At 47.4% G+C, this 25,357-nt stretch overlaps 2 protein-coding genes across 8 annotated transcripts in view; one reads left to right on the forward strand and one right to left on the reverse strand.

Moving 5' to 3' along the window:
- The window catches only part of FBXO8 (F-box protein 8), a 194,320-nt gene extending 173,711 nt beyond the window's left edge, over window positions 1–20,609 (reverse strand). The window contains exon 1 of one of the 2 annotated variants that reach the window (XM_085641852.1): window positions 20,478–20,609. The gene's annotated coding sequence lies outside the window, so the exon portion shown is untranslated. Of the gene's footprint in view, window positions 1–20,426 lie in introns of both variants that reach the window. The other variant, XM_085641851.1, reaches the window with a different exon arrangement.
- A 10-nt stretch (window positions 20,610–20,619) lies between these two features.
- Window positions 20,620–25,357, forward strand: part of CEP44 (centrosomal protein 44) — a 242,714-nt gene continuing 237,976 nt past the window's right edge. For 2 of the 6 annotated variants that reach the window (XM_085641846.1, XM_085641849.1), the window contains exon 1: window positions 20,620–20,754. The gene's annotated coding sequence lies outside the window, so the exon portion shown is untranslated. Of the gene's footprint in view, window positions 23,538–25,357 lie in introns of all 6 variants that reach the window. The other 4 variants (XM_085641848.1, XM_085641845.1, XM_085641850.1 and 1 more) reach the window with 4 other exon arrangements.

Raw genomic sequence — 25,357 nt, forward strand, 5'->3', positions numbered from 1 at the left:
TCTTTGGCCCCATAAAGATAAGAAACATTTTGCGACGAATGCAAAGCAGGCGAGGCCGTACAAATGGGACAGCCAAAAAAGCCGAGCGAATACGTCACAAGGAGCTCTTTTCCAATGGCTGCCCACCATTTAGCATAAACGGTGACGCCAGCCAATGGAAAAGAGGGGCGGGGCTTAATGCCCCTTACAGAAAATACTTCATATCATTAAATCTCGCCAGCGAGACTGTGCATGCGCGCAGCCTACGCCAGGCGAGACCTAAAAAGGTGACTCTACAAAAATTAAGTATAACTAGACTACATTAAAAATCACTTCAACATCAAATCGTTTTAAGTACAACACAATTAATTTATAGGCTACGACCATATTCCTCATAAAAATCATTAGCATGCACTTATTTATCCACCATTCCACATTAAACAATCTTGAAAAACCTCATAGGAACAGTTAATTAAAGTTCGATTATGGAATCTCACAGTTTGCTTTTCCCATGAATAAGGTAAAAGGAGGTGCAGATCTCAATGGTATTTGCCACTTTTTCTGTGTTTCTTGCGCTTAGCAGCACACCAGAACATGCACAGCTGACAGAAGGGGGTCATTAAAACCCTCAATAGGCAGTCAAACATATCACCCGCCACAGCATCCCATATGTTTTCATTGTCATGCTACACTAAAGTAATTTAGTGCTTGCGCTGCGGGAGTGTCAGAAAACCATTTCCCGTAACCACAGTTGTATAACCGACACAATTCTACAAAACACCAATATTTCTGAACTTTCAACAGCACTTCAACTACACCACAAAGTAGCACAAGACGGAAGGTCACAAGTATGTTGGATACAAGGTGGTTAGCTGAGTGAATGAGCCATATTTTGCGTTATCACATGTGCACTTGAAAAGAGAGCAAATGGGACCGTAAACCCATAATTGGGTCTGCAATTACACGTATTACAACAATATGCTCAGTCATCCAATTCTGCCAAATACCTTCAAGCTGTAAATATTGGATGAGATGCCACACCTAGTGGTCAAGGTACTCGGGCACTAACATTGGTGCATCAGGATTCTTCATCGGTCCTTGAGTACTATTTTTGATAGTCGAATGAAGTACTCACAGAGACTTATTCCTCAAATGTTCCCAAGGCAGCATCCATCACAAAGAAGACAACTGAAAATGAAAGTCTATACTGCTCCGCTATGCACACTATGCAGTTCCTGAGGGTGCTTCACTCAAGACTGGTGAATATCTGAAATTCGAGAGTCCCCACATTTAAGACCCCTGAAGCAGATATATTTTATTTGATGTCTGTAGCTGAGTCTTGCCCACCTATGTCATCTCTTAATTTTATTAAAGACAATTCCAAAATAAGTATTGAAATGAGAAGGAGGGTGGGGTGGGCAGGGAGAATCAGGGTCAATGAGCTCTATACTTGTCCATTTGTTCGATCTGACGTTCAATTCGATTTGGAAGTAACACCTAATCTAGACATGCCATCTGAGTTCCAAAAAGTAAATACACCAAGCCCAGACAAACAATCTACACATAGTGATGTTGGAGAAGGGCATGCTCTCCCTTTTTAAGAAGTGCAGGCCGAGCTTGAAATCAACATATATGCTACGAGACAAGGGTAAGAGCAAGAAATCAGGACTGCAGAAGTGGGGCCTTAAAAGTATGTGCAAGGACTGCCACTGAAAGCACTTCACGAAGAGAAAGTGGTCAGGACAGTGAGATAAAACTCTTAGAATAAAGAGGACCTTATCACAGTACAGAAATACTGTCGGTACAAAGAGTGACTACCATCGACAGGTTGGATAACTAGACAAAGGAGCCACAGTATTTACCTATAGTACAGAAAGAGACAAATTCCATTATCCAGAAATTTGTGAAAAAAGACACAATCCTTTCCTTCAATATATAGCCAGTCAACATCTCAAACAAGTGAAAATGCATGTTATGTTATGTTAAAATGAATTTATAGAGCGCACGTACACCGGGGAGGTTTCATGGCGCTATTTTGGTTGGGATCCAGGTCATATAAAAAGAGTTTAAAAAGCCTGTCGGAAGAGACAAGTTTTTAGAAGACTTCTGAATCCGAAAAGATTGGTACAGGAGCGAATATTGAGGGGAAGAGAATTCCAAAATATTGGGGCCAAGGTAGAGAACCTGGCACCACCAGTGCGCTTTAATCTAAAATGAGGAATGAGTAATATGTTTTTTTGAGCTGAACGAAGATTTCGTGTAGGAGCATATTTGTTGATCATATTATCAACAAATTTAGGGCTTTTTCCATAAAGTGACTTTAAAATAAGACACCCAGTCTTGAAAGCACACCGCTGAGCAACCGGAATCCAGTGTAATTGCTTCAAAAGAGGAGTAATGTGATGATGCCTAGGATGGTGAACAATCAGACGAGCAGCCTGATTTTGTACTATCTGTAAACGGGGGATGCCAAAATATAATGAATTGGCATAATCAACGTGGGACATGACCAAGGCGAGAATCACCTGAATCCGAGCATCATGAGTAAGGTATCTGCTTTTTTTTTTTATTCTACAAAGTTGAAAAAAACAGACAGAGATCACTGAACTAATCTGAGACTTCAGAGTAAGATCCTGACTGATGATCACCCCTAAGCTTTTTGCCGAGCTAGAAGGAACAGGGGGCTGGCCCAGCTCAATAGGCCAGAAATGAGGTCCCCATGGATTTTTAACAATGGCACCTGTTAAAACCAACTCCGTCTTGTCCGGATTGAGTTTTAAATGGTTCTTGTTCATCTATTGATGAACAGCATGGTCGATTGAAAAGCATGAAGCGACTCTGAGGAGTTACTGGTGGAGAAAATAAGCTGAAAAATCATCTGCATAGTTGAAAGTGCAGACTTTACGCTCCTTCAGAGCTCGGACAAGAGGGAGGAGATAAAGATTAAACAACAGGGGAGAAAGAGATGAGCCCTGAGGGACTCCACAGGAGATTTTAACTCTGGGACCGGTGAACTCGGCTGTACAGACTGCCTGGGAGCGATTTTCCAAAAAGGAACTAATCCAGCTGAGGGCAGGACCCGCAATTCCTGCATCCCTCACACGGTCGACCAAAAGAGAGTGGTCTACCGTGTCAAAGGCAGCGGAGAGATCAAGCAGGACGAGAGCCTGCGAGGAGCCACTATCGACTTCACCACGGAGGATGTCTAGAACTGTGAGAATTACCGCCTCCGTAGAATGCGCTGGACGAAAGCCAGCTTGATAGGAATCCAAGAATTCTGATTCCTCCAAGAAGTCTGTAAGACACCCTGTAACATAGTTTTCCAAAATCTTAGCTAGATAGGGAAGAAGGGAGATAGGGCGATAATTGGTCAGGATGAGTGGATCTGATCCCACCTTTTTTTTTAAAAAGGGGGACAACAATTGCCTCTTTAAAGGTTGCAGGGACGATTCCTTGAGACAAGGACTCATTTAGGAGGTTGAGAGCACGACTAGGAAGGAGAGTAAACATTTCCTTCAAAATGCTGGAAGGACAACAGTCATTGGGGGAGCCCGATTTGACTTTTGAGAGAAGGTTGATAAAAGTATGCTCACATATAGGAGGAAGGTGTTTGAAAGAACTTCGGTTTAAAATGGAATGAGAACTAAAGTCCAAGTTTTGGCAGACTGGGATACTGGACTTAATTTTATCAATAAAAAAGAGGTTCAGAGCGTTGCAAAATGTTTGTGAGGGAGAGAGTTTGCATAGTATTCTGTCAGGATTAGATAACTCATTGACAATATGAAAAATCTCCTTCGAGCGATTGGTTGCCGATAAGATTTTGAATGAGAAATGTGCCGCTTTAGCAGTTGACACAGATTTCTTATAGATTTTCAAAGAGTTTAAGTAGAGTAGTTTATCTTCAGGTTTGTAGTTGCCTCGCCATTTCCTTTCCAATTGTCTTAGAGCTAATGTTTTATGTTTCAGCTCAGAGGAAAACCATTTCTGGGCCTCATGGCATACATCCTTCAATAAGCAAGGAACGACAGTAGCGATTGTCGGTCTCCTTCCCTCCATTTCTTGGGGATCTACTACAGCCTGTCAGTCTGAAATTCTGATCACATCACACAAATGGCACTTCCAGTTAAACAAAACTAACTATGGAATCACGCCTTTACCATAGAAAGGATGACTGTAAAAGACAAATAACTGCAATGCCTGAACACCAATATAAAACTCAATCTTCCAGTTAATCCCATTGGCCCCTCCCTGAGTCTAAAGTCATTCATGCTAATCAATGAAACAGGAAAAATGGTCCTGAATAATGACAAATAAATTTGTGATTGAAAATGTGCCCAAAACAACCAAGTAGAAGTCATCATACAGAAATACCTGGCCTAACTAAAGAAAAAAGAGGAATATAGTTATGTGTGGCCCATGGACACAAACATTTCCTTAGCCTGTACTTGTTATGCAGGTCAACAGTGGCTTCAACTGGAAGTGCTGTAGAGTTAATTCCACAATGTTGGACGGAACTAAGGAATGTGCTACGCTGGTTGGTTTTACCTCCTAGCAGAGCACATATCGCAGCTGCGCCCGACAAGCTGCATTTGCCAATGACATTGCACTCCCAAGGGAGGCAAGGGGAACCTCTCAAACTAAGACCAGTGTTTTGATCATCTAAATCTGGGTGTTGCATTAGGGCAGCACTGGCGAATCTCCTAAAGGTCAAATTAGGGCTCCGTTTTGCCATTCACCAGGTTGAGTGGTTGAGGAATGCTGAAGAGACAAGGAGGATTACTAAAATAATCCTACCCAACCTGCCTTACCACCTGATAGGTAAACCGGCAGTATATGTATCTTAATGTGGAGTATTAATTCAGCCATATTATTCATGAGTAATCCAAGACATATTAAACTCTGCAGTGAACCTTTCTCTCTCCCTCTCTTTCTCGCCGTTTGATATGCTAACCAAATATTCTGTGGCATGTGTTGTGAAAAGTACGCTGTGTGTAACTTGCAATTCTTCCACTGTTGATTTACAAAAAAAAACGTGTTTAGTATTTGTGTTTGCATCTAATCTAGAAATAGGGAATGTGAAAATTATCTGAGCAGTCAATTAGCTAAAAATCATGGCTCGTAAAACAGTGGATGCTGATAATCACCGTCCATAACCGTAAATGCTAAATATTTTAGCAGGAATTTGGGGGAACCCTACACTGGGCACTCTGGTAAATGATAAACTGGGAACATGTAAACAGGAAAACCGATGACAGGGTGATGGACCTGACGTCCTTGGGGTGGCTTGGCTCAAGCAGAAAGGCTTTTTCTCCAGAATCGCATGTTGCGCTTGCATCACACCCAATTCCCACTTCAGCGCTGCACCACTCAAAAAGGACGCTACACAGAGTAAGTAAAACTGATAAGAGGAAGTTTTATATTTCCTTTTTAAATGCGCTCAATCAATTCTAACCATCACATTTCAGGTGCAAATATTTCATAGTATTCCAGTAAACAATACAATTCCTTCTTTTACTTCAGAAAAGCCCCCCCACCTAAACATCATCAGATGTGTCAATCCAGCGCCTAGACCCTAGAGCGCCATATTAAATTCCCACTTGTAGTGCTTCCCACAATGGTTTCATGGCATGGAATGTCAAAAGGTCAACACGCCCACTTGTTGCCCCTCAGTCCGATGTCTACACTAACCACTTTACTACCTGGATCTTAGGCTGTGGTATAAGATCACGCTTTTACCATTAGGCGCTATACTGCCACTCTAGTCTGTTGCTGGGAATCAAGCTGATACATCTGAGCATGGCCCCAGAAACTTCCTTTGCTACTGGTAGTCAAGCTATTACAGTTGAACATTACACATGAAACTTTCTTGGGGCTGGCAATCAAGCTATTACAGTTGAACATTACACATGAATCTTTCTTTGTGCTGGCAATCAAGCTATTACAGTTAAACATTACACATGAATCTTTCTTTGTGCTGGCAATCTCACTCCCAGATCCTGGCTTCCCATGGGACCATCAGCCGGGACTGCCAGGTCTTCACCTGCTCAGTTCCACCCCCCTCCTTCCCTTTTCTCCTTAAGCCCAGCTTACTGTTCAACCTCGGTGTCCTCCTCTGCCTGGGAAGATCGGCGGTGCTGGGAGTTCAGTTCCCACTTCATGCGGGACAGTCTGGGCTCATGGGATTGGCAAAGGGAAGTCCCTCAAGGGGGGCGAACACGGGGCACACCCACCGGCCACCTCCCCCAAGGATTTCCCTGAGGCGGGGTCTTCTCGCGGGGAGGAATCCTCGCACCAGCAATCCACAACACGGGCGCAGAGTCGTCCACGGACCCTACACGGCTCCGTAGGCCAGGCGCTGACTCGGCTCCACTCCGCCGCTGCCGGGATCCGCGCCCGCCTGAGGCAACGCGGCTTGCGGGGGCGCGGCCTACTCCTTTTTCCGGCAACAGTGGGGCGGCGCTACTGAATCTGCCCTCGTCAGGTGACACTGGGAAGGCGCTTCACGGCCTTACGCGACCTCTACTTCCTGGATGTACTTCTCCTCAGTTCCTCAGGCGCGTCGCCTGCTCACCGGCCCTCACCAGGGAGTCCCGATTCTCCCCTCAGACCTCCCAGAGACCACCGGCAACCTCCTAGTGAAAGCAGGCAACCTCCCAATCTCGGGGTTGCGGCAGTGAGTGCTCCAGGCGGGGACTCGTGCCAGGGGGGGCTCAAATTAAGGGTGCCGCGTTCACTCCAGGGCGGACAAATAAGCCAACCAAATGCTTATCTCTTGGGCTCTGTCACCTTCGAAACAGGCAGGACTGGTGGCCAGATGTTAAGCATTGTTTGATTCAAACTCCCGGGCACAATAAGGGTGAGAGAGGTATGGCTCAGGACGGAGGCTTCCCCCCTGGTCTTCCTTCAGGAATTCTGACTAAACAGGAGTCTCTTGAGGTGAAGATGTCCCCCAAAGTCAGTGGCTGGGGTCAGGGACAGGTCGAGGGTGGTATCAGCTGATGAGGGAAGTCATGCAGACCCTAGGACCTGTATATACCCTCTCTAGCGCAGCCAGCTCCCCACTCAGGTGCCTTACTCCTGACTACCTCACAGCTCAGCTACCTTCTAAAATGGCCGACCCCCCTTCACCTCTATTTATAACCTGGGCCCTGACTGACCAGAGTGGTCCAGAAGGTTCCGGAACCCCCCATGGCAGTCTATGGCCCAGGTTCTGAGGCGACATTTGGGACCACCATTTTGTGGAGGAGCTCTCTCCCTCCCTCCATTTTAGGGAAGCGCCTTGCGCCACACCATCAATTAGTGATGATGGGGCACCCAGAGCCTATAAATCAACACCAAAAAAAAATAGTGGACAGAAAAATTAGAGGGTGAAGGGAGGAAAATAAATGAGGAGGGGACAGCCAAGGGCTGGCAGGTCTAACACGCGTCCCCCCAGCTGAAAATGGGGAGAGCTACCCAATCCCTTGGGAGTTCTCTTCACTAAGGCGGAAATACCTGGAGAGACAGTCAGCATTGGCGTGGTCCACTCCTGGGCGATGTTCCACCCTAAAGTCCATTCCCTGTAGGGAGATGGACCACCTCAATAACTTGGGATTCTCGCCCCTCATTTGCATCAGCCACCTGAGGGGCCGGTGGTCGGTCTGAACCAGGAAGTGCGAGCCAAACAGGTATGGCCGCAGCTTCTTCAGAGCCCACACCACTGCAAAAGCCTCACTCTCAATCGCACTCAACCTCTGTTCCCGGGGGAGTAGTCTCCTAGACAGGAAAACCACAGGTTGGTCCAGACCCTCTTCGTTAAGTTGCGACAGCACTGCCCCAATGCCATGCTCCGACGCATCCGTTTGGACAATGAATTCCTTGGAGAAGTCAGGGGCCCTGAGGACAGGTGCCGCACACATTACCTTTTTCAAGGTGTCAAAGGCTTGTTGACACCCCTCGGTCCAGATTACCCGTTGAGGGTGCTTTTTGGAGGTGAGCTCAGTCAAGAGAGCCACGATAGTACCATACCCCTTGACGAAGCGTCGGTAATAACCGGTGAGGCCCAGAAAGGCTCGGACCTCCGTCTGAGTCTTGGGGGGCTCCCAGGCCATGATAGTTTCAATCTTGGCCTGGAGGGGTTGCACCTTGCCCCGACCCACCAAGTGACCGAGGTACACTACCGACCCCTGCCGATCTGGCACTTACTGGCCTTGACCGTCAGACCCGCCTGCTGCAAAGCCTGAAGGACAGCCTGAAGGTGACACAAATGGTCCTCCCAGCTGCTGCTGAAGACAGCGATGTCATCCAGGTAAGCAACCGAAAAGGCCTCCATCCCGGAGAGGACCTGGTTCACCAGCCGCTGAAAAGTGGCAGGGGCGTTCTTGAGCCCAAAGGGCATTACACAGAACTGGTAGTGACCCTCAGGTGTGGAGAAGGCTGACCTTTCCTTTGCTCCATCTGTCAGGGAGATCTGCGAGTACCCAGATGTAAGGTAAAAGGTACTCAGATATTGGGCAGCCCCCAACAGGTCAATGAGCTCATCCGCCCTTGGGATAGGATGAGCATCGGTCTTTGTCACAGAATTCAGTCCCCTGTAATCCACACAGAACCGGAGTTCCGGGGTAGTGCCCGGCGGGGCAGCTTTGGGTACCAGTACCACTGGACTGGCCCAGGGACTGCTTGAAGGTTCAATCACCCCCAGCTCTAGCATCTTGGTAACTTCTCCATGGATGCTAGCCTTCACCTTATCCGATAAACGGTAGGACTTGGACTTCACAGGTGGGCTGTCCCCTGTGTCCACGTCATGGGTACACAGATGAGTCCTCCCCGGGATAAGTGAGAACAAGGAAGCATACTGTTCCAAAACCTGGCGACAGTCCCTCCACTGTTAGGGAGTTAGGGATGGTGAGAGGATCACTCCCTCCACTGACCCATCCATTTCCTGGGACGCAAAAAGATCAGGAAGAGGTTCACTTTCCTCTTCCTCTGATCCATCAGTCACCATCATCAAAGTGACCTCTGGTCTCTCTTGGTGGGGTTTGAGGCGGTTGACATGGAGCACTCGATGGGGCTGCCTGGGGGTCTTAAGGTCCACCACATATGTGACCTTGCCCTTCTTCTCAATCACCTCAAAGGGGCCTGACCAGCAATCCTGGAGGGCGCTAAGCTCTCCAGGCTCCATGACCCACACCTTCTGGCCAGGCTCCAGCTCCACCGGGTGAGCATTTCGGTCATACCATTCCTTCATGACCGTCTGGCTGGCTTCTAGATTCTCGGAAGCCTGCTTCCACAACCGAGCCATTTGGCTACGAAAGGCCAGCATATAGCTCACCACATCCTGGGGAAGTTTTCTGGGAGTCCTTTCCCATCCATCCTTCACCAGGCTGAGGGGTCCACGAACAGGGTGTCCGTACAACAGCTCGAAGGGGCTGAAGCCCACTCCCTTCTGTGGTACCTCCCTGTAGGAAAATAGCAAACAAGGTAGGAGGACGTCCCATTTCCTCCGCAGGCTCTCGGGCAGACTCCTGATCATGCCCTTTAAGGTTTTGTTAAACCTTTCCACCAGACCATTGGTCTGGGGGTGATAAGGGGTGGAGAACCGGTAAGTGACTCCACACTCTTTCCACATAGCCCGCATGTATGCCGACATGAAGTTGGTACCTCTGTCCGACACAACTTCCTTGGGGAACCCCATCCGGGTGAAAATCCCCATCAGAGCCCGGGCCACCGCAGGTGCAGTAATGGTCCTCAGAGGGATTGCCTCAGGGTACCGGGTGGCATGATCCACCAGAACCAGGATGAACCTGTGACCGGCAGACGTTGGTGGATCTAATGGCCCAACAATGTCGATGCCCACCCTTTCAAAGGGGATGCCAACGACAGGCAGTGGTTCCAGGGGAGCCTTCAGCTTCATCCCCGTTTTCCCACTAGCTTGGCAGGTTACACACGTCCTACAAAAAGTGTCGGACGTAATCCTCATTTGAGGCCAGTAGAAATGAGGGACAAGCCGAGCAAAAGTCTTGTCCTGTCCCAAGTGTCCTGCCAAGGGTATTTCATGAGCCAATCCCAACAGGAAGGCTCGGTAACGCTGGGGAACTACCAAGGCCCGGGATGACCCATGCACCGGAGCCTTGGGTTCGCTATAGAGGAGACCATCTTCCCAATATATGTGGAAGTTCCCCGTATCGTTACCCGCTGCCTGGGCTTCGGCCTGTCGCCGCAAACCCTCAAGGGTAGGGCACTCCTTCTGGGCCCGACAAAGCTCCTCCCTAGTAGGTTCTCCCTCCACCTGCCATTCTGCAGGGGTAGGTAAGCCCTCTAGGGAGGTCACATCCCCCTCTGTGGACTCCGGGACCACTTCAGTCGCCCCATCCACCTTCTGAGGTGCAGAAGCCGGGGCAGGCTTCCCCTGTCCCCGTTTACCCTTTTTGGCAGCTGGCTGGGCCTTTGTCCCAGGCTCCAACCTCTGTGAACCCCCTCTTCGGGCAGTCACGGACCGTGTGTTGGCACAAGTCCACTCAGGTGTCCCCAACATCTCCATGTGAGCCTTGAACTCGACCTCCTTCCATGCCGTATATTCAAGGTCATTTCCCAACAGACAGTCGACCGGCATGGCAGGGCTTACCGCAACTCGTAGAGAACCCGCAATCCCTCCCCACTCAAAGGGAATCTGGGCCACCGGACAGTGACCCTCTCGGTTGTCAGCCATCACAACCGGGTGAACTAAGTTGGGAACCACCTGCTCTGGGGACACCAGCTGACTCCTTACCATGGTCATGCTGGCTCCTGTGTCCCTCAGAGCCTCCACCCTCTGGGCATTGATGGTGACCCATTGCCTATACTTAGTAGTATTTGAGGGCACCTGGGTCTTGGGAACCATCTCACAATCCGCTAGGGACACTAATGTTAGGCCTGCCCACTCACCTCCCTTATCTAGGGGCAACTCCTCCCCGAGCACTACGCTCGCCACCCCAGGGGTCTTTCCTCCAATGGGAGGGTGTGGTCTCTTGGGACACTTGGTATCCCCCTTATAGTGCCCAATCTCGCCACACTCATAACAACGGACAACCCTAGGCTGCTGATCACGGTCAGGATAAGGGGGTTTGTGGGGGCCAACCTTAGGAGGGAATCCTAATCCCTTTCCTTGCGAACTCTTTTGGGGGCCTTTAGGGAACTCCTTCTTTTTGTCTCCCCCCTCTTTCTTCTGGGGGGCGCCCTGACCAGCCCCTTGGAAATTCCCTCCAGTCCCTTTTGAGGATACCCGGGTACTTGCCCAGATATCCGCCTCCTCTGCAAGCTTCCTAGGATTAGTTAGCTTGCTGTCCACCAGGTGTTGACGCAGCTCTGGAAAACTTTTCTCGAGGAGGTGCTCCCTTAAAACCAGGTTATACAACCCCTCGTAGTCTTTCACCTCACTGCCCTGTACCCAGCCCTCCAAGGCCTTTTTGGCGTAATCCACGAAGTCCACCCAATTTTGGGTGGCCAGCTTTTGGCTACCCCGGAATCTCTGCCTGTATTTCTCAGGGGTCAGCCCAAACTTTCTAATTAAGGCGACCTTCATGGTGGGGTAATTGGTCTGCTCTCGTTGTTCCAGAGCTAAAAGGGCGTCCCTCCCCACCGGAGGCATATACCATAAAGACAACCCCCCCACTGAGCCTTGGGGATCCCATGGGCTCGTAAGGAGACCTCATAGGCAGCCAACCACTTAGCAATGTCATCCCCGACACCGTAGCTGGCGACTACGTCCTTGGGTGGATAGCGTCTGGGCTCCCTGATAATCTCTCTATGTACGCTGCCACCATTGGGACTGCTGGGGGTTCCAAGCTGTAGGGCCTTGAGTTCCAATTCCTTCAGATGGAGCTCATGGAGGAACCTCCGCTCCTCCCTTTCTTTTTCCAGGTGGGCTAAATCCATTTTGAACTGCCTCTCCTCCCTCCTGTCGACTAATTCAGCTGAAGACAGGCTTCCCCCCGAAGCGCTACTACCCGCTCTTGAAGGGGCACTAGATCCTACATCCATGTTGCCGCTCTCAGGGGGGAAAAGTGATTCTGTCCCTTCCGTAGGGTCCGGTCCCGTCCCCTCCTCCTCCCGTTTTCCGCTAGGGTGGGCCATAACCCAGGCTCTCAAGCTAGTTTAGAGTTCTATTTTCTTTGCCCCCTGCTTGAAAAATACCCCCCTCTCCTGGCAGAATTCCTTTAGCTGGGTTACGGTATACTCTTCCAGCCTACCCAACTCAAACTCCATCCTGCCAGGTGGGCCCCAACATTGCGGAAAATAACTTCACGTTAGGAGACCCTTCCTCTAAAAGGAAGTCACACCACAGGACAGAATAATTTCAAAAAATTCCAATCAGGGAGACAACCTGGAGAAAACTACAATTATAAAAACAACAATCAGGTGTAGGGTGTGGCGCACGTTAAACTGCTACTGAACGGATGCAAGCACAGACTCAGGATCCCACCGCTGAACACCAACTTGTTGGACCCGACGTCCTTGGGGTAGCTTGGCTCAAGCAGAAAGGCTTTTTCTCCAGAATCGCATGTTGCGCTTGCATCACACCCAATTCCCACTTCAGCGCTGCACCACTCAAAAAGGACGCTACACAGAGTAAGTAAAACTGATAAGAGGAAGTTTTATATTTCCTTTTTAATTGCGCTCAATCAATTCTAACCATCACATTTCAGGTGCAAATATTTCATAGTATTCCAGTCAACAATACAATTCCTTCTTTTACTTCAGAAAAGCCCCCCACCTAAACATCATCAGATATGTCAATCCAGCGCCTAGACCCTAGAGCGCCATATTAAATTCCCACTTGTAGTGCTTCCCACAATGGTTTCATGGCATGGAATGTCAAAAGGTCAACACGCCCACTCGTTGCCCCTCAGTCCGATGTCTACACTAACCACTTTACTACCTGGATCTTAGGCTGTGGTATAAGATCACGCTTTTACCATTAGGCGCTATGCTGCCACTCTAGTCTGTTGCTGGGAATCAAGCTGATACATCTGAGCATGGCCCCAGAAACTTCCTTTGCTACTGGTAGTCAAGCTATTACAGTTGAACATTACACATGAAACTTTCTTTGTGCTGGCAATCTTACTATTACAGTTAAACATTACACATGAATCTTTCTTTGTGCTGGCAATCTTACTATTACAGTTAAACATTACACATGAATCTTTCTTTGTTCTGGCAATCTTACTCCCAGATCCTGGCTTCCCATGGGACCATCAGCCGGGACTGCCAGGTCTTCACCTGCTCGGTTCCACCCCCCTCCTTCCCTTTTCTCCTTAAGCCCAGCTTACTGTTCAACCTCGGTGTCCTCCTCTGCCTGGGAAGATCGGCGGTGCTGGGAGTTCAGTTCCCACTTCATGCGGGACAATCGGGGCTCATGGGATTGGCAAAGGGAAGTCCCTCAAGGGGGGCGAACACGGGGCACACCCACCGGCCACCTCCCCCAAGGATTTCCCTGAGGTGGGGTCTTCTCGCGGGGAGGAATCCTCGCACCAGCGATCCACAACACGGGCGCAGAGTCGTCCCCGGACCCTACATGGATCCGTAGGCCAGGCGCTGACTCGGCTCCACTACACGGGCGCAGAGTCGTCCCCGGACCCTACACGGCTCCATAGGCCAGGCGCTGACTCGGCTCCACTCCGCCGCTGCTGGGATCCGCGGCCGCCTGAGGCAACGCGGCTTGCGGGGGCGCGGCCTACTCCTTTTTCCGGCAACAGTGGGGCGGCGCAACTGAATTTGCCCTCGTCAGGTGACACTGGGAAGGCGCTTCACGGCCTTACGCGACCTCTGCTTCCTGGATGTACTTCTCCTCAGTTCCTCAGGCGCGTCGCCTGCTCACCGGCCCTCACCAGGGAGTCCCGATTCTCCCCTCAGACCTCCCAGAGACCACCGGCAACCTCCTAGCGAAAGCAGGCAACCTCCCAATCTCGGGGTTGCGGCGGTGAGTGCTCCAGGCGGGGACTCGTGCCAGGGGGGGCTAAAATTAAGGGTGCCGCGTTCACTCCAGGGCGGAGAAATAAGCCAACCAAATGCTTATCTCTTGGGCTCAGTCACCTTCCAAACAGGCAGGACTGGTGGCCAGACGTTAAGCCTTGTTTGATTCAAAATCCCGGGCACAATAAGGGTGAGAGAGGTATGGCTCAGGACGGAGGCTTCCCCCCTGGTCTTCCTTCAGGAATTCTGACTAAACAGGAGTCTCTTGAGGTGAAGATGTCCCCCAAAGTCAGTGGCTGGGGTCAGGGACAGGTCAAGAGGTCGAGGGTGGTATCAGCTGATGAGGGAAGTCATGCAGACCCTAGGAACTGTCAATTCCCTCTCTAGCGCAGCCACCTCCCCACTCAGGTGCCTTACTCCTGACTACCTCACAGCTCAGCTACCTTCTAAAATGGCCGACCCCCCTTCACCTCTATTTATAACCTGGGCCCTGACTGACCAGAGCGGTCCAGAAGGTTCCGGAACCCCCCATGGCAGTCTATGGCCCAGGTTCTGAGGCGACAGTTGGGACCACCATTTTGTGGAGGAGCTCTCTCCCTCCCTCCATTTTAGGGAAGCGCCTTGCGCCACACCATCAATTAGTGATGATGGGGCACCCAGAGCCTATAAATCAACACCAAAAAAAACTAGTGGACAGAAAAATTAGAGGGTGAAGGGAGGAAAAAAAATGAGGAGGGGACAGCCAAGGGCTGGCAGGTCTAACACAGGGGATATATCCAACCAGATTAATGTAGCATTAGATGTTCGGGACCCTAAGGAACAGTCTGGAAGTATTCACACGACTTATTGTAAAAAAAAAAAACTCAAGGCACCGGTTACCATGACTAAATGCCGACTCACTGCCACAATCTCTACATCTTTGACTAAAGCGGTTAGCTCTTCTAACAGTATAACTACTAGCTCCAGCAGAAAGACTGTCATAAATCAGCATATCTGCTAGCCACGAAAGGTACATCACCACCAAACTGGAGTCACAAGAATGTCAGCCGACATGGGGTAGCTGGATGGGTGCAAGAGCCGAACCCGCACTGCCAACCACGCCCAACAGACAAGGCACTCCTCATTACAAATTAACTGTCACCCTTTAAACTACCAAGCCTTTCCAGACGTTCTCCAGGAATGAAGTTCCTTCAATTGAAAAATTCCATTGGATGAATGCTAACCACGAACTGAAGACTGCAGAAACCACCAAGATAGTGAATGCTCCACTAAATAAATGCCTAATAAAATAGCGTTGTGTACTAATGGTAGCACGATTTCAATCGTTTTTCACATCGCCAAAAAAAGATATACAGAAGACTAATTTTGCGGGTCTTTGGCATTAAGGTTCTGCATAACGGAGGTGGAAACTTTTAGACTGAACGGATCAACTACACTCTAGAAAAGGACTCCAGAAACAGGTAAGTGTTTGTGGAACTTCATTTACAAAGATGACACCCACAATCAGGGAGGGGTGTCTGGCATCTGTGCAGTGGCATAAGAATAGCCCACGCACACTCTGCAATGATGTGGGGCCCAGAGTTCCAGAGGACCCTTCCAGCATTGTGTAGGGGGGGGCATATGGCTTTAGAGCTCCTGACTGGGTCTGGAACGTAGGGGCCCCCCTCCATGTACTTTGCAGAAGGGGGCCTCACTTTTGTTACGCCACTGCATCTGCATGGTACATTCAGCAACTGATTGTACGAAGCCGGCTTTGAAAGGACTGCTATCGACAGGATCACATACTACCTTCACAACAGAACTAATGTCATCCATACACCCCCCCTCTCATCCAAACCATACTTCACAAAAGCAGGGATCCCTCAATGCTCTATCCTCTCACCCATACTTTCTAACATCTACATGAAGACATTTACTGGCACTGATCAATCAATTTTACCTCACAAGCTATAACTAGCAGATGAGCAAATACTCTTTCAACTGGAATGCCTTAAAGACATTGGAAAATCACCAATTTTTAGTTGTCTCAGAGGCGTGGATCAATGGCTGATGTGGAGCCATCTCAAATTGAATGTTTTCAAAACGGAAACACTCACATGTAGCGACTGGAAACATTATGAACCACTTGCCGCCTGGCCTGATGACCTGGGAACACTGCCTAGAGTATCAAAGGAAGTAAGAAACCTCTGAATGACCATAGACTGCAGGCTATCAATAAATGCCCAAGTGGACAAACTAGCAAGACCAAGCTTTGTTACTATAAAAACTCTGTGACGGAACTTACCCCATCTGGGCTTTCCACACAAGGTCTGGGCTACCATCTCTTTTCTTCTGTTCAAACTCGATTACGCCAACAGCCTCTACCACAGATCACCTTTAACTACTATGAAAAGACAACAATGGATTCAGAACTCGGCTGCCAGACTACTCTTACATATAAAGCCACAAGCCCACATCTTCCCTGCCTTGATAGCCCTGCATTGGTTACTGGTTGCCAGAAGATCCGCATTCAAGCTGCTTTGTATCACCCACCAAGCCATACATGGAACATGACTGCTATTCATAAGGCATAAAATCAACAAATATATACAACAAAGGAAACTACGATCTAGAGTGGCACCTTGCCTCAAAATCCCACTGTACAAGAAAAAACCTGGGTGGCACATGCTTCTCTGTTCAAGCAGCCAAACTATGGACCCATTTACCCCTGAACATAAGATCCACGGATAACCATCTTATCTTCAGAAGACTACTCAAGAATTGGCTCTTCCCCACATAACCACCATATGCAATGTTTGTAAGCATTTATTTGGACTATAGCTATGTATTGCTTTGTATAAATGTGTATAATAATTATGTTTTTAAAAATAGATATTTGTTAGTTCTGCTTAAAAATGTAATTACTTACAGTTACATTATTCCATGTAACATGTACAGTGGAGCTCAGTGGTTGGCTCTGGGTTCTCTGTGAACCAACAAACCCTATATATACCCGCAACCAGCAAGGTCTAGTGAATGTAATGGTATATTGCTTTTGTAAATCAGCCAATGTGACAAAACGTTACAAGCAGGGAAAGAAGGGACACAGCCAACATTGCATATGTTTGATACTCTGCATTTGAAGTTCATAGTATATGGAGTATGGCCAAGAGTAGCAGTGGAACAGAGTTTAATTGTTTTAGCTCATCATTTTAACTTGTTGTATTAAACCGTTATTTTAGATTATTGTGTTAGCTTGTTAAGTTATTTTACTTAGCAGGAATGGCAGTAAGCAGTACGATTCAACCCCCACAATTTGTATTACAACGGGGGAACGTTTACTTCCCTAGAAAAATGGAAACCACTCTTTGGTTCTTACCTCATAGCGATTGGTGGAGAGAAGTTTTCAGCAACAAGGAAGCAAGCTGTTTTACTTCACTACATAGGGAACATATAGGACAGTCTAGATCCAATACCGATTGGAAGGGGTACAGGTGATGATTATGAGATGTCTGTGTTACCTATACTAACTTGTTAGACGGCGACCTCAGAGGAGCCCGGAAAGGGGGTCCTGACTACCCTGAGACCCACCCTCAAAGTATCGTAGCCGGGTACTGGCGGGAGACTCCCCAGGGGGAGGAATCTCGCAGCTAGGATCGTACTTCTGGCGCCACACGACACAGAGTAATCACACCGGTTATTCTCAGAAACAATCTTTATCAAGTAGGCTATCACGGCAAATATGTACACGGTGTGCACGGGTGCAAGAGTCTCGGAAAGGTAGGGGGGTAGCGGGACAGTCTTTGGCAAAAGTTCAAGCAGGGACGTATCCGGCGCACAGCTCACAATCCTCGAGCCGGGGGATACGGGGTCGTAGTCGGGGTCCGGCGGGGCCGTGAGAATCTGGGGGAGCCGCGAGTCTCTCAGCAGGCTTAGGCGCAAGTTCAGAGATGTTACGATCTTTCAGGAGCCGCGAGTCACTCAGCAGGCTTAGGCGTAAGTTCAGAGATGTTACGATCTTTCGGGAGCCGCGAGTCACTCAGCAGGCTTAGGCGCAAGTTCAGAGATGTTACGATCTTTCAGGAGCCGCGAGTCACTCAGCAGGCTTAGGCGCAAGTTCAGAGATGTTACGATCTTTCAGGAGCCGCGAGTCACTCAGCAGGCTTAGGCGCAAGTTCAGAGATGTTACGATCTTTCAGGAGCCGCGAGTCACTCAGCAGGCTTAGGCGCAAGTTCAGAGATGTTACGATCTTTCAGGAGCCGCGAGTCACTCAGCAGGCTTACGTTGTTCCAGCGTCGAATCTCCGGACCGGCCCGGAGCACCCCTTGTTATAGGTCGACCCCTCTTTGATGTCCGGGGTCGGTGGAGGCAGGGGTCTTGTCACCTGGGGGTCGCTTGTCGGGGTTTCCTGCTATTGTCTTTTGATCTCGTTCAGGGCCGGGCCGGGAGGAGTCCCAGACACCCAGCAGGCGTGGAGCCAGCTCTCAGGGAGGCCGGAGGGCCGATCGAAACCCATCGTCCCAGGGGAGTCCAGAGGTGCGATAGAAACTGCTCCTCCCTCTCTCATTCCCCTGGAAGGGTGATGTCCTCCAGCCGGAGTGGCGCCTCTAGGCCAGGGTCGCGCTGGGGCCGGGCGGCCATCTTGACGCATGAAGTGGGCATGCGGGCCCGGGGTGGCCGAAAGGAGGGAGGCCATGGACGGGGATGTCCGGGCCGGGTGCGGGTGTTCTGGTAGGAGGGGCCGGCTGGGCCGGGTGGTTGGGGCTGCAGGTACCAGGTTTCGGTGGTGCGGGTGCACGGAGGGCCGTTCTGCGAGGCCGGGTCCAACATAACTCATTGTGGGACCCGTTTAATTTGAACATGGCGATGGAAAGGCATACACTTTTCATGCGAATCCAAGCTAAAGGAGAAAGATTAGGAAATGAAATGGCTGCTTTAAAGTCTTTATGCAGGTAGAGGAAGTTGTAAGGGATTGCTTACTCTGTACTGGCAACAACAAACACAGAACGGCTCTAGTATCACCTTTGGAGATAGAAGATCAACCATGGGCAAAATCTGTGTTGGACAATTTGAGATACTGGCTGCCAGTGTGAGGTTTGTGTTAGTGCTGGTTGACCACATTTCCAAATGGGTATCAACGTGTTGTGTGAACTCCATTGTCACAAGTCGTTTTCTTGACTTTTTAAAAAAAGTTTTTGTTTGTAAAGTTATTCCGAAACTCCTCTACCCTTCTTGCATCATCTCATATCTATTTTACTATTCAGATCTGCCAAACAAGCCTTTCTAAACCTTTCCCTTTGACTCTTCCCTTACACCTCCCCTTTACTTATCCCAAACCCCCTCCTACTGCTATTAACTCCCTAAAAAATAAAAAATAAACATTCGAGACCCTTCCCTCTTCAATCCCTCCACTACTCCTTTTCAATCCACATAACAGACTAACATGTCCACCACTCAAATTAACTCTATATTTCCCTAAACTAATTCCCCACAAATCCTATTTGGGTTTCGAAGTAGCATTTTACTCACTGAAAAATGCTTCAACTCATCATCAGGGGTAGCAAGGGCCATATAAATGCAAACGTTTTTCTGCTTCTATCCCTCCACTAACCTTCTCAATCCAAATAACAGACTAACATAAACACTGCTTGAATTACTTTCATATTTCACTATATTAGTTCACCACTAATCCTTTATGGGTTCCAGAGTAGTGTGCTACTCACCAAAAAGATGCGTTGAAGCTTCGTCAGGAGTAGTCAGCGCTATATAAATGCAATTACAATTCAATACAACGTCGCAATAGACCTTGCAGATAATATTCGACTCTAGAAGACGGAAAACACTTCACGTACAAACATGACAACCTCGTGCACAGAGGTAACACGAAGGAATATACCACTGCGCCGCGAGGAAGCTCAATACGAACCCCTTTTATACCGTCAGTCTTGTTGTATATGCATTACGTTGCATTTAACATAACTTTGTTTCATATTTTTTATTAATTAATACTGCAAAACGTTCATTAGAACATCTAAACACACAAGGCTTCCCGGTTTGTCGTCAGTCACACGAACTGCACAGTACTGGAAAGCTGAAGAGGTCTAAGATAACAGGTCAACGAGTATATACGGAGCAGTGACGCGAAACAAAACAAGACAGCTATTTGACAACACTTAACCTGTCATGGTTACCGCGCATGCGTCAAAGGGCGCGTGCGCAGTAACCGAAAATGACAGTGACGATTGGAAATTATGACGTTCCTCCAACCTCCCCTCCCCCTTCCGACCACCCTTTCCGATTTGGTACCTATCTCTACATAGAAGCAGATGCTAAACGATGGCACTCGTTACGGGTCTTAAACAACATTACTTAAGTCTATTTGGAAAAGGGGGCGCAAGGGTTTCCTCAAACCTTTCACACCTGGATCAGCAAGCCATCTATTTAGATTTGCTCTGTTCTCAGTCTCATAGGGAACTGTAATGTGTCCTATGGGATCATCACACAACTAATTCTGGTCACATCATACAAGACAGCCCACCTCCAGAAATGGCTTTACCCAGCCTCCAACCGTTGTCTGAGTCCCACTCACTGCTTCGCCGCCTCGCCCCACTAGACTCTACGCTCTTCTGCCGCACCAAGTGTTTATGTCGGCCTTCCGTGTAAACCGTGTCTTCTGGGTTCTCTTTCTCCCCACTAGCTTTTCCCGTTCGCTGGTCTCGTCGCCGGCACACTTCCAAGATGGCGGCCCTAAATTCTCGCGAGGTTCTTTGACAAGATGCGGTCTAGTTTAACGGTCCGCACTGACAGACTCTCCAAGATGAATTCCTTCATCTGTGTTTCTGCCGTTAAATCCAGAACCCACTAAGGTACTAACGCGAACCCGTGCACATCAACTCTAAGATTTACATCGCCTCACTCGCCCGACGAGACTCTTATTTCAGGCCTCGTACCCACATTCCCGAGGGCTTCTACTTACTCCTGGTTTGTTCTTTTATTTGAACTGCCTTGAATTGTTTTATGTTAGTGCGTCTGCTACTAGGGAGTCCTCATTTCCACTCTGATGCATTTAACCTATATTAAATGGGATAATTCTTTGCTGGTGTTTTAATTGTGTTGATCTTTTTGGACTTTTCTCTCTCCTCAATTTCTTTTCACTGTAAGTCAAGCCCTTTAACTTTTGCACGCGTGTATTCCTCTGTGACAAAACAACCTCTTCGTTGGTGCCACTTGTAACGTGTTTCTTGTTCATCTGATTTAAAGCGTTAAGGGAGTTAGTTGATCCTCGGCTTGTTAAGGATCAGTATTTGTACTGCGCATTGGAAGTCTAACTATTACATTCTGGTATTGCTAGTATTCTCGGGCCAATTTAAATGAGATTTCGAGTTGTTAAATTACCGATCAGCAATGATGCTCCCTCTAAAAAATATAAAGCATGAGATTTTGCTCAGCAGTGACATTGGAGGAATCCTCTTGGTTTAACACCGCGTCCAGGTCAAAGTCAGAGGGTCTAAATAGTGTGACATCTGAATCAGATAGCATTGTATTGTAACTTTGATAGAGTGCTTCAAACGAACCCATTGCAGGATCGTAGTGCATTTGTGTATGGGTAACTTGTGGTAAGGCTGCGTAGGTTCTGGTTGATGTTCCGTAAGAATGTTTCTATGTCATGCTTAATGTGGGAAGGTTCTGGGCTTATTCTGTTTAGAATGTGTTGCAGCAGTTACTCTGTGGGGCCTGACCGGAGCGGTCACTAGGTATGCCACATTAAACAACTTACAAGCAAGATTCCAGCCAGTGTTTCTGGACCTTCAGTACAACATTGCACACTAAGCCACAGGGAGTGCATGATTGTCTGTCGTGGCTGGCAAGTTTTCAGTTTGCTTATTGTGACCTTTCTATGTTTGCAACCTGCCTGTGTTTGACATGTCAATATCTGAGGTATGACACTCAGAGTGACAACTTATCGTGAGTGGAACAGCACTGTTATTCTCATGTAGTGAGATTAATTACAAAAACGAATTCCATTTGTGCAATGTGGTAAGAGAAAGGTACAGATAAGGAAGCTTTATCTTTATAACATCAGCCTCAGGACAAACCCTCGATGTTCCTATGATGCACTTAACACTCTAACGAGAGCATCACTGTGAAAGGGCAAGATAAAACCCCTCTTCTTCCTTTTATCACATTACATAACAAGCGTGACAGCAATAAAAGACCTATACTGTTCTAAAGAAAAGAGAACTGAGAACAAAGGAAATATATAGAAGATGTTTAAATTACTAAAATGATAAATTATGACAAAATCTAACTTTATTACTAGTACTTCCAAACATCTTGAAAAGATTAAACCAAAGTTTAGTGAATATAAATACAGAAAAGGGAATCTCACTCCAGTACATAATCCTGGAGATATGGAGGTTGTTTCCTCATTCTCGTATTACTTTGATACTATCTCGCATCCTCACTCGTTCTATCATCAGGCTCCATAATCTGCACTTCCCCATGTCTCTCCGTATTGCTTATACCGGTACTGTTTGTTCCTAGCTTGCCCTTGATTGTAGAGTAGATCTACTCCACACCTCTCCCGCACTTAGCGCAATCACATTCTTCTACACCGCTATTCTGCGTCTAGAACCCAGAAACTTTGTTTTAACCTTTGGGGACCAGACGGGTTTCTTCACTTAATCCATTTAGCCTATTTCTCACCTGCTCCTCTTCACTCCATGCTTTGCATCAAACCTCCTCGTATATTTCTTCTTGGTACTCTGAGTTTGTGAGAACTTCCGTATACTTTCCCTTTGCTGCAATTCAACCATAGTGGATTAAGTTTAGTACCAGCCACTCTACTCGAGTTTCCTATAAGGCGAGCACCCTGTGTCACCATTAGGTGTTTTACGATGTGCCCAAAGTTTTTTCCTCAGGATTCTTTTCAAAGACATCCTGGTTTTGACTGCCGTTTGTGCACAAGCTCTCGTCAAATGATTCATGTCCTCAACCAAACCATAGGCACGTGCAGAGCCGTGCAGTGGTGAGTGATAAACTCTACCATTTCCGGAGAGGTGAATTGCACCCAGTTATTTGTCACAATAGTTTTCGGAATAACTTTACAAACAAAAACTTTTTTTTTAAATTCAAGAAAACGACTTGTGACAATGGAGTTCACACAACACGTTGATACCCATTTGCAAATGTAGTCAACCAGCACTAACACAAACCTCACACTGGGAGCCAGTATCTCAAATTGTCCAACGCAGATTTTGCCTATGGTTGATCTCCTATCTCCAAAGGTGATACTAGAGCTGTTCTGTGTTTGTTGTTGCCAGCACAGAGTAAGCAATCCCTTAGAACTTTCTCTACCTGCACAAAGACTTTAAAGCAGCCATTTCATTTCCTAATCTTTCTCCTTTAGCTTGGATTTGCATGAAAAGTGTATGCCTTTCCATCGCCATGTTCAAATTAAACGGGGCCCAAATTTAGTTTGTATAGGTAACACAGACATCTCATAATCATCACCTGGTTCACCTGTACCCCTTCCAATCTGTACTGGATCTAGACTGTCATATATGTTCCGACCGTCAACCCCTAGGTAGTGAAGTAAAACAGCTTGCTTCCTTGCTGCTGAAAACTTCTCTCCACCAATCACTATGAGGTAAGAACCAAAGAGTGGTTTCCATTTTTTCTTGGGAAGTAAACGTTCCCCCTGTTCTAATAAAAAATTGTGGGGGTTGAATCATACTGCTTACTGCCATTCCTGCTAAGTAAAATAACTTAACAAGCTAACACAATAATCTAAAATAACGGTTTAATACAACAAGTTAAAATAATGAGCTAAAACAATTAAACTCTGTTCCACTGCTACTCTTGGCCATACTCCATATACTACGAACTTCAAATGCAGAGTATCAAACAAATACAATGTTGGCTGTGTCCCTTCTTTCCCTGCTTGTAGCATGTTGTCACGTTGGCTGATTTACAAAAGCAATATACCATTACATTCACTAGACCTTGCTGGTTGCGGGTATATATAGGGTTTGTAGGTTCACCGAGAACCCAGAGCCAACCACTGAGCTTCACTGTACAATGGTTTTTCATTGTGTATAGGCCCATTCATATGGTGAAATATGTAGAGTGAAAAATGGCTATCAAGGAAACTTATCTATATCTGAGATGGGCACAAGATATGTACTTTAGGAACAGTGGTTATTTGCACGGCTCTTAATTTATGGGTACCCTTTCTAGCATATAATTTAGAGTTTTTTTTTTCAAAATGTCTACTTTCATTTACACTGGCTTACATTTAAAGGCACACATGCAGCAGAGTCCAATTGATAATATCAAATGTTCTTCTATTAAATTCTCCCACAAGTCTTCCGATAAAAATGGTACCTCACTTGTGTGGGTAGGCCTAAGACCCGTGACAGGAAATGTCCCGAAATGCAACATGAACACAAAACATTTTAAACTCAAACTGATCCTTTTTTGGAAAGTGGATCGCTATGGATATTGGGCCCTAGCTCAGCCAGCACGTAGGGTAACCCAGCAAACTTGAACATTTTGGAAAAATAGACACCTGGAAGAATCCAGGGTGAGGTGGCTTGTGTGGCTCTCACTAGGTTTTTTTAAAATCCAGAAACCCTTGCCAACTTCAAACTTTGACAGAAAGAACACATTTCTGTCATGTAACGTTCTAGAATCTGCGGGGAGCCTCAAACTTCCTTTCTTCCAGCATTCCCTCAAGTCTCTTGATAAAAAGGGTACCTCACTTGTGTGCATGGGCTAGTGCCCGTGACGGGAAACAGACCAAAACACGACATGGACACACCACATTTTTCCCTTTAAAATTGACCCTTTTTCCAAATGTAGGTAGCTGTAGATTTTGTACTCTAGCTCAGCGGGCACTTGGGGAAATCAAGCAAACCTGTACATTTTTTTAAACTTGACACGTAGAGGTAGCCAGGGTGGGTTGAGCTGTGTAGCTCTCACCAGGTTTTTTAAAATCCAGAATCCATTGCAAATCTCAAAGTTTGACTATAAAAACTAATTATCCTTGCATGGCTTAAAGTTCTAGAATGTGCAGGAAGCCACAAATCCCCTTCCACCCAGCATTCCCCTAAGTCTCCCAATAAAAACGGCTTCTGAGTTGTGTAAGTAGGCATAGTGCCCGTGACAGGAAGCGAGCCAAAACACAGCATAGACAGATCACATATTTCCACTGAAAACTGACCCTTTTTAGGTTTCTGTGCTAGTGAAATCTATTTTATTAAATATATCTTAAAAGGGGCTTACATCCCACCTTCACTTGTAATTTGTCCGTGTGCTTGTTACTATACTATTCGTTAGTTTCTATTGGTTGAAGCGTTCTCCCTGGTGTGTTTCTCTCTTATCAGTATCCTGTGACCCAAGTTCTCATTCTCCTCTGCTCTGCCTATGGTGTCTGGAACTTCTTTTTTTATTAAGGCCGCACAGCAT

The sequence above is a fragment of the Triturus cristatus genome, chromosome 2_2 (genome assembly GCF_964204655.1).
Source record: "Triturus cristatus chromosome 2_2, aTriCri1.1, whole genome shotgun sequence".
Classification (NCBI taxonomy): domain Eukaryota; kingdom Metazoa; phylum Chordata; class Amphibia; order Caudata; family Salamandridae; genus Triturus; species Triturus cristatus.